Source organism: Saimiri boliviensis, chromosome 2 (assembly GCF_048565385.1).
Source record: "Saimiri boliviensis isolate mSaiBol1 chromosome 2, mSaiBol1.pri, whole genome shotgun sequence".
NCBI classification, from domain to species: Eukaryota; Metazoa; Chordata; class Mammalia; order Primates; family Cebidae; genus Saimiri; species Saimiri boliviensis.
The window spans coordinates 164,262,307-164,275,712 of NC_133450.1; the positions used below are offsets into that span (position 1 = coordinate 164,262,307).

The 13,406-nt window shown below is 38.7% G+C and overlaps 1 protein-coding gene across 37 annotated transcripts in view; it reads right to left on the reverse strand.

Annotated features, from left to right (window-relative positions):
* Window positions 1-6,689, reverse strand: part of PTPRD (protein tyrosine phosphatase receptor type D) — a 2,307,989-nt gene extending 2,301,300 nt beyond the window's left edge. For 15 of the 37 annotated variants that reach the window (XM_074394793.1, XM_074394789.1, XM_074394790.1 and 12 more), the window contains exon 1: window positions 6,263-6,688. The gene's annotated coding sequence lies outside the window, so the exon portion shown is untranslated. Of the gene's footprint in view, window positions 1-6,262 lie in introns of all 37 variants that reach the window. The other 22 variants (XM_074394819.1, XM_074394817.1, XM_074394815.1 and 19 more) reach the window with 5 other exon arrangements.
* Window positions 6,690-13,406: the final 6,717 nt, after the last annotated feature.

Sequence of the window (13,406 nt, forward strand, 5' to 3'; positions counted from 1 at the left end):
GTGTTTTTAGTAAAGATGTTTTACCATGTTGGCCAAGATGGTCTCGATCTCTTGACCTCATGATCATCCCACCTCAGCCTCCCAAAGTGCTGGGATTACAAGCATGAGCCCTCGTGCCCAGCCAAAAAGACTTACCTTTGATTCTGATAACCATTCTGAGGAAGAATAAGAAATGAAAGAATTCTGTCTCTAGCATGAGATTAATGAGTCACTCCTTATACTATCCTCTACCCTCTCCATCCCTTTTCTCTGAGTAGAATTTCTAACTTTGATTATAAAGATTTTAGGCCAATTATTGGGAAAAAGATCCCAGGGATGCCAGCTTAGCTGAGTGTTTTTCCTCTATCCTAAATAAAGATCTTTGGTAAGTGGCCTACACTGATTCAACTTTAGAAACAGGAAACACACCATTAATCTTTCCTTTTTTTTTTTTTTCTGATTCTGTGCTCTAAATTAACTTTTTCTAGGAACTGGAGATAGAACATCAGATTTGGGTTATTATCTTTGTGGTGTAAAGAAGCTATATCTAGGCTTTTGTCCAAAGTGACCAAGGACTATCTAACCAGACAAGGGAATAGAATTATTCCTATGATACATATGTCATATCACATGCATGTAGTAGTAAACAATGCATGTAAACACAAGCTCGCCTGGCTTTATTCTCTGTTCATGTAGCTGCTGAAGGAGTTCCCTTTTTAACCCAAACTACATTTGAGAAATATAACTTTGGACAGTTTGTAAAATCTGTAATTCGCAAAAGTTCCAAAATAATGAATGCATTCAGACTTCTATAGCTGATTACTTATTTGCAAACTTAAAAAGGAATTATTTCAAAAGTTCATGAATTCCGTATTTAATTATAATACTTTAATTGTTCCTTTGCAGAGTAAATCAGATGGTATTATATATGCATACCAGCTGAAAATACATACATTTAAGCCATCTGTAATCGCATATGAAATGTATATAGTTGAATATAAAATTGTTCTCTTCCTTTTTAACATCTAATTTAAGTAAAAGTATTTTTGTATATAGAGGTAAAATATTTTTATAGTTATTTTGTTTATTATAGTTATTTTGACTTTAAAATATTTACTTATTATAATACAGTATTTAAAAAATATATGGACTCATTATAAAAGGCAAGGCTTTGGTGATATGGTGTGTTGTTGAAGTTTGATTTATGAACTACTCAGAAAGCAACTTGTTACGTTACATGCTAGTCTAAGTCATTTCTTTTTGATTATTTGATTATGTACATATACTTTTAAACTTTGAATACACAATTTTCACTAAGATCTATTTTGAAGAGAACAAATGTATTTAAACACATACGCATACATAAATGCCCACATGCAAACACAAAATAAAATCTCTACAATTAATCGACTATATTGGCTATATTTTACAATTTAAAAATATAAGTATAGCATGATCTCCCAGACTTCAATGATTTAAAGTATACATTTCAGAGAGACACAGGCCTACTTGCTAAAACTCAAATATTTACATCACATAAAGAAAACAATTGGCCATATTGATTTTCCTAGAAGAAAAAAAAGTTCCCAATTTCATCAATTATATCACATGAATTATACTGAGAAGTAAACTCAGCTTTCCTTAAGAAAAGCAAGCATTTAAAATTCACATTGTGTGTATTCCTTCTCTGTGTTCATTTTTCATGATTAGAAGTTTTGTTATTACATTTTTTAAAGTTAATGCATTGTATCCTACATGATCACTGGAACTATTCTATTGATAATGTAGTTAGAGGTGTTTAAATTATTGTCTATGTATTTACTTGGCATATAGCATGATAGATGCTTCTGAACTGGGATGGAAAACATCCCTGTGAAACTGGGAAATTCAACACACCTTGACATCTTTTAATCTTTGAAGTTATCTATTTCCTCTTTAAAATGCAAGGGTACAAATAATTTTTTCTTTGGTTCTTTCTAGCGCTGACAGTCTACAATATGTATGTAAGGAATAATATACACTTATTTAAATTGTGCATATTTATCCAAATGTGATCTTGTAAAATAGCATCTATGGAGATTTCAGAGTGGGAAAAGGAAGACCAAAGACACTAAGCATCCCCTTTTACTTATTTTCTTCTCATATCCTTCTGATATTGAATACAGTAATAAAATCCAAAAATACTTATCCATGTAATATGCTCTCAGTGGCAGAAGCGTAAGGTGGTTGAGAGAAACTTGGGTCCACCACCTTCCTTCCATAATCTCCATCCTCCTTCTTCAAAAACAATCCAAATAAATATTCAATATATATAACTAGAGTGTCCAGGTACTTCTAACCTGACTTCAGAACAATTTCCTTAGCCCTCTTTCAAACAAGATGGCTGCCCTTAACTCCTACAAGAATTCTTAAACTGCCACAGTATAATTTGAGGATTTGCAAAATGCTACTTCAGTTATATTCAGTATATTGGTCACACAGCTCTACAGACTTTTAAATTGCTAAACCGATTTCTATACTGAGAAGAGGTACAGAGAGTCCAGATTACCTCCTTAGGGTCACACTTCCAATTGTAGTGATAAAAGAAAAACTCAAAACCTTTGTTACCACAATCACGTAAGTATTCTCCTAATGGATAATGTTCGTTTTTTGATTCTTCATTAATTCTTCTTCATAGCAATGAATTTTAAGAGTTTTGAAAAGCTTGTTGCAAGTATATAGCAAAAAATTTTAAGAGTTTTGAAAAGCTTGTTGCAAGTACAGTTGATCTACATTGTTTGATTGTATCAGGGGAGATATATTTATTCTTTACTAGTCTCAACTGCTTTTGAAAATCCTAAAATAATAAAATAGTGAACCAACAGTAGTGGTAAAGAAACTGCACATTAATACCTAAGAAGGTAAGTTCAAATGGCATTCAACTGGGTACAAAATTCTACTCATTTAATTTTCATTATAACTTTTAAATTAGTATTACTGAATATTTATCATATAATTTGCATTGTTAAAGTTTATTAAATTCAGGATAGGTGTAAGCCCAAAAATATATTCTTGAAATTAAAGTATTTCCTCCAAACAACAGAGAGATCTTGGAATAAAGTTATTTGCTGTATTAAATGTGAGACATGTTTAGGCAGTAGATAGATCAATACAGACATATGGGTAGATATACTTAATTATGTAGTTTTGAAAATCACTTTTTCAGAAATTTCTAAAAAGGCATTAAGTAGGCAAGTTTCAAACATGTAACATGCATTTCAGGTCACCTATTCTCAAATTATCATATAAAATCCGTTTGTTCACCACCCTTCATCATAATCCAGTTTTAGAAATACAAAGATATCACAAGTTACATTAATGATACTTCTTTAACTGCAAAACGGTTTACACCAGTGGTAACCACAACGATTGTCATGTGCACTATTAACCATTCCTAAAATTTTAACATAGTACTTTGCTAATTCTTGGATATAACCAGTAATATTTTAGTTTTTAACTTACTCTCAGCATTATTAAAGAAAAATGTGCATTTGCTGAACTCTGCATCTGCATACTTTTGGATTCCTGCATTTTACTAGCAATACACAGTAAAGATATAATGGCATTCCATAAAGAATAAAGCAAAAAAAAAATGTTTTGAATAGTTCAACCTTCCAATATTACATCTAATCAGCATTGTTTTCTCTCTAAATTAAGTGTTTTTAGGAAATAGTAATCATCTGTTGAGTTCCATAACATGAAACACCATGTGGTCAACAAAATCATCTTTATGTTGCTATAGTTACAAGAGTAGACCTGTAAATTTTATGTTAATATTAAAAGAAAAGAAAAGTACATTTGCCTTCACCAACTGCAACTGTAAGCAAATGCAGGTATATAGCACTTTATTAGAAAGAACTCCTTTAGTAAGCACATGCTACAGGAATTAATCATTCATTCCCTGCAGACTGCTTATGTATTTCATCGGGCCATTATCTGATCTGAATAACAAGAACAACTGCATAATAAAACACATTACTGCTGACACTAGCAACTTTCTTCTCAACTTTAAACTTGCAACCACCTCTGTACAGGACAGAGAGCTGGTGGCCAAAAGGTGACAATTTAATCACCCATCCAGCTTTGACATTTTTATCTATTATATAGAGATAGGGATCAAATGCATGTGCAAACTTTACTAGAAACAGCTTTCATTCAGGCTGTCTTCCTTAGCACTATGACATAATTACAACAGAGGCAGAATGTATCTCATGTTAACTTTAATAATACTTACAAATATTTGCTTCAGAAATTCAAAAAGGATGAACAAATCTGTCATGTCTTCTCTACTGTGGAAAATATGTCCTATACTAATATATGTAATAACATGTTTGAACCACTCTTAAATTGGCCCGACTTAGGTACAATTTTCCCTTTTATTTTTCAATAATTGATATTTTTTTTCAAATATCAGATACCCTCTCAGACATGTGAGGTCAGAAATGAGTAGAGGTCACGTGTTATAATCCAAATCTGATCAACCAAGGACTTCATTTTAAATTATTTATATTTATTTTTAAACCAATAATAGAAATGTCAGCTAAGAGCAGTAATATCTCTAAGAAAACTCATTTGAATAAGAAATTAAATAATAATCAAGAAACAATGACACATCTTTCTAAAATGATTTCCTATTTGATAACTTCATGTCAACAAATTCACTGTCATTTTGTCCTGTCTCATTACCCTAAAAACTTATGGCCCAAGATATTTGGAGCTTTCAATATTGAGTAATCATTAACAAATCTAAAGGATCTCTATCTTTCGAAACAATTGTGCTTTACTCTTATAATTTTTAAAACCAATCCCCCATGAATACTGATGCTTTTATAGACTTACTTAAGTAAATGAAGAGGTAAAAATATTTTCACTCTACCATTTTCAACTATTAAATACAAGAAACTCCTTAGGTATCATTTAATAATGAGTCGTTTTATTGAAATTCTCTGAGATAAGCATTTTCACTTTTCAATCCAATTTTTAACTTATAAAGGGTTTTTATTAGAAAAGTGTGTCTTAGACAGAAAATTGACTGTTAAAGATAAAAAGGATAAACTTTTGCTAATCATTATTAGACTCTAGTCAATATAAGTGCTACCATGTCAAAAAACTTAGGATTTGTTAAAAACCAGGTTTGATTTGTCTAAATTGCAACTTCTACTGTATCTACTGTATAAGTAACAATGCAAGAAGAATTAGATTCAGAATCCATTTGGCAGTGATAAGGAAAAAAACATTGAAATGTTATTGATTCTCTCCCTCTTGTGCAAAACAAACTGACTCAACTATATTTTTCCTGACATAACACAAAGGTTTTATTTAGATATTACAAAATATTGGCAAATGTTAGACTACATCTCTTTTTTCTATATATACGAAAATAACTCATTAACCCTTTTGTACAAAGAAGTGTGTCCTGCTTGCTTTAAAAGAAATGCTGCAGCTACTGACATGGTGATGTTAGCCCCAAGAGGAATACTGCCTGCAAAAGTTTTTGATGCAGAGATATTCAGTCTTAGGAGACACCTTAAACCCGTCACTGGCTGCTGAGCCCTGTCAGAGTTTATAACCTGCTGTGTCAAAGTCACAGTCTCAGCCCCTGCCCTCTCCAAAGCATTTTTCACATTCTCTCTCCAAATTAAGTTCATTCAAATTCTCCAACTATTCTAGCTTCAGGATTTTCCACCACGAATTATCTCCTTATAGGCATAAAAGAAATCTCAATAGAATGTTCACCTCATCTTTTAAACCATCGTTATTAACTTTCCCTTTCCCTTTTCTTTTTCTTTTTGGCTAGCACTTTTCAGAACTAAAGATAAAACAACCAACCAACTGAAGTCAGAGTAGGGTGGGAGTTAGCATGGATGAGGGTTGAGGTTGAAGGTGGCAGGAGAAGTGAGCCAGTAGGGTTCGATTTCTCAGGCGTTTTCTAGGTAACCATCCTTAAATCTTAGAAGCAACCAACCTTTCACAAAGCAGGCTTCCAATAGCCCTTGAACAATAAGCGTTTAAATATCAGATTATCAGTAAGGCTGCCCATTCTGAACCCATATCGAAGTCGTCTAAGGCTCCTCCAAAGAGATGCTTAGCGAACCACTTCTCAAATAGAAGCTACTTAAGTTATATAAGTCAAGTTATTCCCAGGCAACTGAATAGACTGTCCACAGCATTGGACATTGGACATTGAAAAGCCATCAGCATACATCTCACTTTAGCAAGAAAGACAGAAGCACAGTTTACTTACTAAAGCAGGCGTTCCAGTCCTCCTTGGAAACCCTGAGGAGTCTTCTCTTTTCTTTCCTACCAGTCAAATAAAGAATTGTCTTTCTATTCCACACAGGCCCAGAATAAACTGCAAAAAGGGGCGGCACATGCACAGCACCCGTCAGGGTTTGGCGTTGTTGGGGTGCTTCGGGTCCCGATTGTTTCCAAAGTGGGATCTTCTTTTCCGGAGGGAGGGGGCAAAGGAAGAAGAAGAAAGGGCGCTCCGAAAGCCGGCTCGGGTCCTGCAAATTATTCTGAAGGCAAAGTACCTGCACTCTCCCCGCCGAGGCTGGCTGTCAGCGCCGCGCGCGAGGGGAGGAGGCTCGCGAGGAGGAGGAGAAAGAGGAGCGGGAGGGCTCCGGCTGGGAGGGAGCGCAGGGTGGGGGAGGCCGGCGAGCGGCTCCCGGCTCCGGGGAGCAGCGCCGAGACGGCGCGGAGGAGGCGAGGCTCCGTCAGGGCGAGGCGCTGCCCCACGCGCTCCGGCCGCCGGGTGCGGGCGCGGCTGGGCGGGGAGCCGAGGCGGCGGCTCCCGCACTCGCTCGCTCGCGGGCGCTGCCTCCTCGTCTCGCTCGCACACACAGGCGCACGCCCCACGTCTCCAGCAGCAGCTGCCGCTCGGCCGCACGCACTCACCTGCATTTCCTTAACGAGCCACTTGATGGCTGCCAGCCGCACGGGCCCCGCTCGGGCGGGTGGGCGGGGGCCGGGGCGGGGAGGACGCGGCGCGGGATGCTCCGAGCGCCCGCCGGGGAGGAGAGGCGGCGGCGGCGGGAGGAGGGGAGGCCCGGAGCTGCCCGACGCGGCTTGGGCGGACCCCGCTGCCCGGGGGCCTTGGCGCGATTCCAGGGCTCCGGGGTAAAGCAGTTGGCGCGCGGACAGGACGGGTCAGGCACAGGCTATTCCCCATCACTAAAGCCACAGAGGACTGGTCCAGGTGCGGATCATGGTTGGGCTTCTTCAGGTGTTCGCGTTTTCGGTTATCATTGCTATTATGATTTTCAGAGGGAGGCTGTCGGTAGCAGCTAAGGCGTGGTGGGTGTGGGTAGGTGAGGGATGTAGACTTCATTTGCAATGGAATCGATGCTTGGGGAGAGCAGACTTGAGCGAGGTGTGGGGCCGGGGCAGAGGGGTGGCTTAGCGGAGGGGGTGTACTTCGGCTGAACTGGATGGAGTTTTCACTCGGGGCGCTTGGCCGTCGGGCTGGGCTTGAGGGAGGGACAGAGCTCTGCCAAGGTGGTAACTGCGAAGGGAAAACCCGTACAGGAGTTGCTGAAAATCAGCCTCGCTGCAGAGGAGAGGACCCGGACGTGGATGCAGGGAGCGGATTCTTCCCCACATCCTCGGTATCCCAAGGTACAGTGGTCAGTGCACAAGAGACGGTGTACACCAGACTCCGGAGACAAGGAAGAGGAACTTCGATTCCCAGCAAAACTAGAAATGGGACTGAAGGTCGGGGAAGAAGGTGGGCAGGATGGGAGAAAAACAGCAGAAAGCTTTTGTCACTTTACCATCTTTTACGTCTCATCAGAGCACACAGCTACAGGCAACAAATGCTCTATCTCTTGCTAAACAGAGAGCAATGTCACCACGTCGGTGCGTTTTTTAAAAAGCCAAAATAATTATCCTGTTTGTAATAATGCAACAAAGAGCCTTTCAGGTACCATCTGGTCAAAGGTGCTGTAAGCACTGTAGAAGAAAACAAAATTTAAAAAGAACAACGTAAAAACTGAACCATCTGCTTTCCTTATATGTCCATGATCTAATCGCAGAAATGTCAGTTTCTCCCGAAGAGAAACAAAGCTTAATCAATATAGGTGACATTTTCCCCAGGGTCCTTTCACCTTTGTCTTTTCATGGCTGCTTCATTGCTTGCTATGTCCCTTTGCTCTTCAAAAGGGACCCCTCTCCTGAACCCACGCCCTGCTACGGTCCCTGTTTAGCCTCTCTAAAGCCACGGAGCTCATCCATCCAAGAAGGTTCCCATGCGCAGTCATTATCACTTAAAACCGTTCTTGGAAATGATAGGAACGAAAAAATTTACACCGTATGTGCAAGTGTGTGTACATGTGTACATCTTTTTGTAATTATACAAAGCACTTGCCCCTCTTATGGTGCTGTCTGCCCAAGATGATGATGACTGACTCATACTCTCTCTACCCCCTCCTTCTCCGTCTCTGCACAAATACATACCACTCACTCCTGTCTCAGTTCCTTCCTGTCAGTGTTCAATAATGGTTTTACATGAATTTTCTGTTAGGCAGCCTCTGACTACGAGTTGGAGCGGATTGGTAGGAGGGAGGCTGGTCTCAATGAGACCAGGCTGTCTCCTGTCATCCCTCAGTCATTACATACTTACATACACTACAGTACTTAATGCCAAGTGGCAGCAGAAACTATTTCCACCCTTGCTAGTCAGAATAATATATTTTCCCTTCCCTGAAAACACATATTATTAATAATAAAAGAAATAATGCATCTCAAAACCATGGGAAGAGCAGATGGATGCTGATGTGATGGTGTTAGTCACCTTTTCTGTAGCTGTTGGAAAGACAACGTGACCACTTCTCTCTTTCTATTGCTTCTGGTGGGTTAAGCAAAGCATTTGGCCCTTTTACTGTATTCTCTTTTCCATCTTTCCCTTGACAATAGTTTGTGTGTTTTAAATAAAGATTTCATTCTGCCAACCCGCAGGAAGCTTTTAACAAGATGCAGCTGAGCGTGTCGATATCATATCTTTTTACTGCTGCATGGGGGTGTTCAGCAACTTGAAACTCATCTCTACTTCAGCTAAAGGCTGGCATCTCACAGAGACAGTGCTCCCTGGGGCTGATTTACGCTTGCTTCTGTACAGCTATCCTTTGGTGCCCTCTGGAAGAACACAGGGTATTTCAAACAATGGAAGAATCAGGACTATACTCAACCCCCTTCCTGCCACCCCTTCCCCACATAATAATACCACAAGTGTTCAATGTGATTAGTTTATTGTAGAGATTTCATTATTAATTACCATCTGAGAATTGGATTGAGATATCTTACTTGAAGGTGATTGCACCGAGCTTAAGGAATTAGGAAAATTTTATTATCTAACTACCTATCTAAACTTCTTGTAACATTATAATTTATTTCTCCTACTTCAATGAAAAGGAATATTCAAATGTATGCCTTAAGTTATTGCCATATATTTACTCTTAAAAATCAGTAACATATATGAACTGGTTGTTGTCAGTGGACCATGTGTTTAAAACAACCGTAATAAATGTAAGATCTTGTTAAAAAAAAAAAAAAAAAAAAAAAAAAAGTTCAATGAAATGGGGGCAACAAAGCATGGTCCTGAATATCAGTTGTTTTTGAGGTTTCCTTTATTTTACCACATTTCTTTGTTTACCAAATCTACATTTAGCTTTGTTATATTTAGGCTTATAATTAACTTTAACAGTCTGCTGTAAGTAGAAGAAATCTCTAAAATCTACATTTGTATTTTGGATTTTTGAGGGAAATAAGTAATTTCCTTCTTGATTCAGTTTTTAAATTAGAAATAATAATACATAAATAGCAACTCTGCAGCAATAATTTCCTGTTCCAATTTGTTATTTAAATAGTTTAATAGCATCATGAGGAAATGTACTAATTATATAGCACTCCATGTTGCAGAATTGAGAAAGAGATAACTTCATATAGTGGAATTGAAGAAAGAGGTAACAGGGTAATAAGGAAGCCAGGAAGAGCAAGTAACCTGTTGGAAAGGAAACAATGAGCTAGGAGGTGCTCCAAGCCCACTCTGTGGGTAGGCTGGATTTGTCAGCTGTAGTCTCTCACACTTTGTCTATTGTTTCATCTGTTTGTTTTGCCTCAGTCTCAGTAATGGTGTATATTTAATTTATTCTCCCTTTTCTCCACTTTTCCTTCTAAAGTCATTCTAGTTGGCAGAAACTACAAGTAGAAACAGTTTAATACTGATACCATAAAATCATGCAGAAAACCATGTACTTAATGAATCAAACTGTTCATACTTATTTCATGTGGGAAAAGATAATCTCCTACTCTTTAGCTTTTATTTGGCCAATGGGAGCACAATTCTAATTGACTAAATGGGTATAATTTACCCAATTTCTTATAGATGGTTGGCTACCAAGAAAGCTGCTCAGGAAACCTTACAACACAATGGAAAAATGAGTGGACTATATAATTATCCAATGAGGTGTCCATATAATTATCCAGTTTAATGAGTCTTAATGAGGTCATATTTGTGATGGTTGTAGGTACAAAATATAGATGTTATTCCATGGAAAGCATGATGTAGCTAATGCTAAATTACACAAAATCTAAAAGCATCAGATTTTGACATAAGGTATACACTTGTTTTCTCACTTATTGTGCAGTTTTCCATCCCTGCCCTGCTATGTATTCCCAACCTCAGATCCCTCATGTGCTCTTTTCCATGCCCTAAGGGTTAATCTTTAGGTATTGCATCAACCTGGTTTCCCTTGTCCCCTGGTTTCTGTTTGGGTTTTGTCAATGAGAGGCACCAGAACGGGGCAGGAGGAAAGAAAAGCGGGGCTGCATTTCCCCTATTTGCAGTATAACATGGCACTGTAGTTCTTTCTGGCGGTAGCTACACAGTCTTTCCTTGTCCCCACCTTTCCATAGCTCCAGCTCATATTTCCCCCAATATTCCTATTGTACCCTTTGCTCCTTCAGCTTTCCATTATGGCTAGCAATTAAACACCCAGTATCCCTCATGAGATCCCATAACCCAGCTGCCCTTCTGGAAAGCATCCCTGATCTAAATTCTCTTTAAAATGATTCCTGATTGTGCCTTCCATTTCCTCCTGGTACCCTAAATCATTCATTTCTGTTTTTAAAATTCAAGGTGTTCAAAGATATAATCTTTATTCAATTGTCCTAGGTTTAACATATATATTGTCTAATGTGTAGAGAAGTGCCAAAACATTATCATTATTCAAAATGAAAATAACTGTAACATACCACAGGAAAATATTTGATGGTACAGCTGTGATGGTAAAGTTCATGTGTCAACTTCAGTGGACTAAGAGATACCCAGATAAATAGTAAAGCATTACTTCTGGGTAAATCTCGAAAGGTGATTTGGAAGAGATTAGTATTTGAATCAGAAGACTGAGTTAAGAAGATCATACTCACCAGTGTGGACAGGCCTCATCTAACAGGGGCCAGAATAGAACAAAAAGGCAGAGGAAAGGTGCATTCTCTCTCTTTCTCTCTCTCTCTCTCTCTCTCCCCCCATCTTTCCTTGATCTGGAAACTGACACCCATTTTCTCTGTGCTTAGACATTGGAGCTCCTGGTTCTCAAGCCTTCAGACTCCGGGAGTTACACAATTGGGCTCCTCATGTTCTCACCCATTTGACCTCAGACTAAAGTGTACCACCAGCTTCCCTGGTTGTCCACCTTGCAGATGGCAGACTGTGGAACTTCTTGGCCTCCATAGTTGCATGAACCACTTCTCATATTAAATCTCCACTTATATAATATTCTCTTGGTTCTGTTTCTCTGGAGAACCCTGGCTTATACATGAGCTGGCATATATAACTAAATAATAACAATGTATTAATATTTTCCACAGAAGTGTCATGTCTCTGTATAGTAAATGATCCAAGGACAGATGCAGTGGCTCACGCCTATAATCCATGCACTTTGGCAGGCCAAGGTGGGCAGAGGAGGCCAGGAGTTCAAGACCAGCCTGGCCAACATGGTAAAACCCCATCTCTACTAAAAAAAAATAGCTAACCAGGCATGGTGGCATACACCTGTAATCCCAGCTACTCGGGAGCCTGAAGAAGGAGAATTGTTTGAACCTGGGAGGTGGAAGTTGCAGTGAGCCAAGATTGTGCCACTGTACTCCAGCCTCGGTGACAGAGCGAGACATCGTCTCAATAAAAATAAAAATAAATGATCCAGATACATCAAAATTATGGGGGAATGCTGGGAAGATGGCCGCCTAAGAACGGCTCAGGACTTCAGCTCCCAGTGGAAGTGCAGAGGGTGAGTGGACACCGCATTTCCAGACGAACTCTTATTGCCCACAGACCAGGAGATACCCAGGCAGAGGGGTCGCCAGCGTCGCAGTCCCAGCCGGTGCGGCTGTTTTGGCCCCCGTGGGGCTGATTCCGCCCGCGTGGCTGCTGAGACCAGGAGAAAATTATGAAACTATCTCATTTTTTTTAAAAACATGTATCTCCCTATTTTATGGTAGCTGACTGCAACATTACAATAATGATGTATTTATTAGTTGATGAAACACAATCATAATTTCTAAGTTACAGTAATTGTCATAAACTTTAGAAACTGAATTAGCAATCAAAACTATGCATGTATCTGTTCTTTCCACTATTTTTTAAAACCTACAATAAGGATGTTAAAGGGAAGCCTAAGCTATCAATAATGACCCCAAAATCACTGCATTATGCATATCCTATGGAAAGAAAGAGGACAATGAAAGATGGATTTAAAAAATTCAATCTACCAAGTTATTTTATGCAAATAGTTTTTAAAACAACATCATATAAATTAGCAAATATCAGGGCAAGTTCCTTAATCAAAGTAAAATATTAAATACAACATCATATCAATTAGCAAGTATCAGGGCAAGTTCCTTAATCAAAGTAAAATATTAAATATAATTTAAAGGAGAAAAATTAATAGTTCCTACAAGTTTTTGGCTATTTTTGACCTGAAAAATTAATAAATAGTTATCAAATGCAAGATCTTACCTATATATATCTACTTAAGACATTATAAATTTTGCTTCTTCTGATCCTGGGTAATTTTGCCTTTTCTTTTATAAATGAGACATAATGATGATAGCAACAACACGTGCACATTCCAGAGGTTATTCCAGCTTCCCCTCATCTCTTTTTTTTTTTTTGAAACAAGGTCTTACTCTGTTGCCCAGCCTGTGGCACAATCTCAGCTAATTGCAACCACCTCCTGGAGTCAAACAGTGCTCCCACCTCAGCCTCCTAAGTAGCTGGGACCACAAGTGAGTGCCACCACACGTGGCTAATTTTTTTTTTTTGTATGTTTAGTAGAGATGGGGTTTTGCCATGTTGCCCAAGCTTGTCTTGAACTCCTAAGCTCCAGCAATCT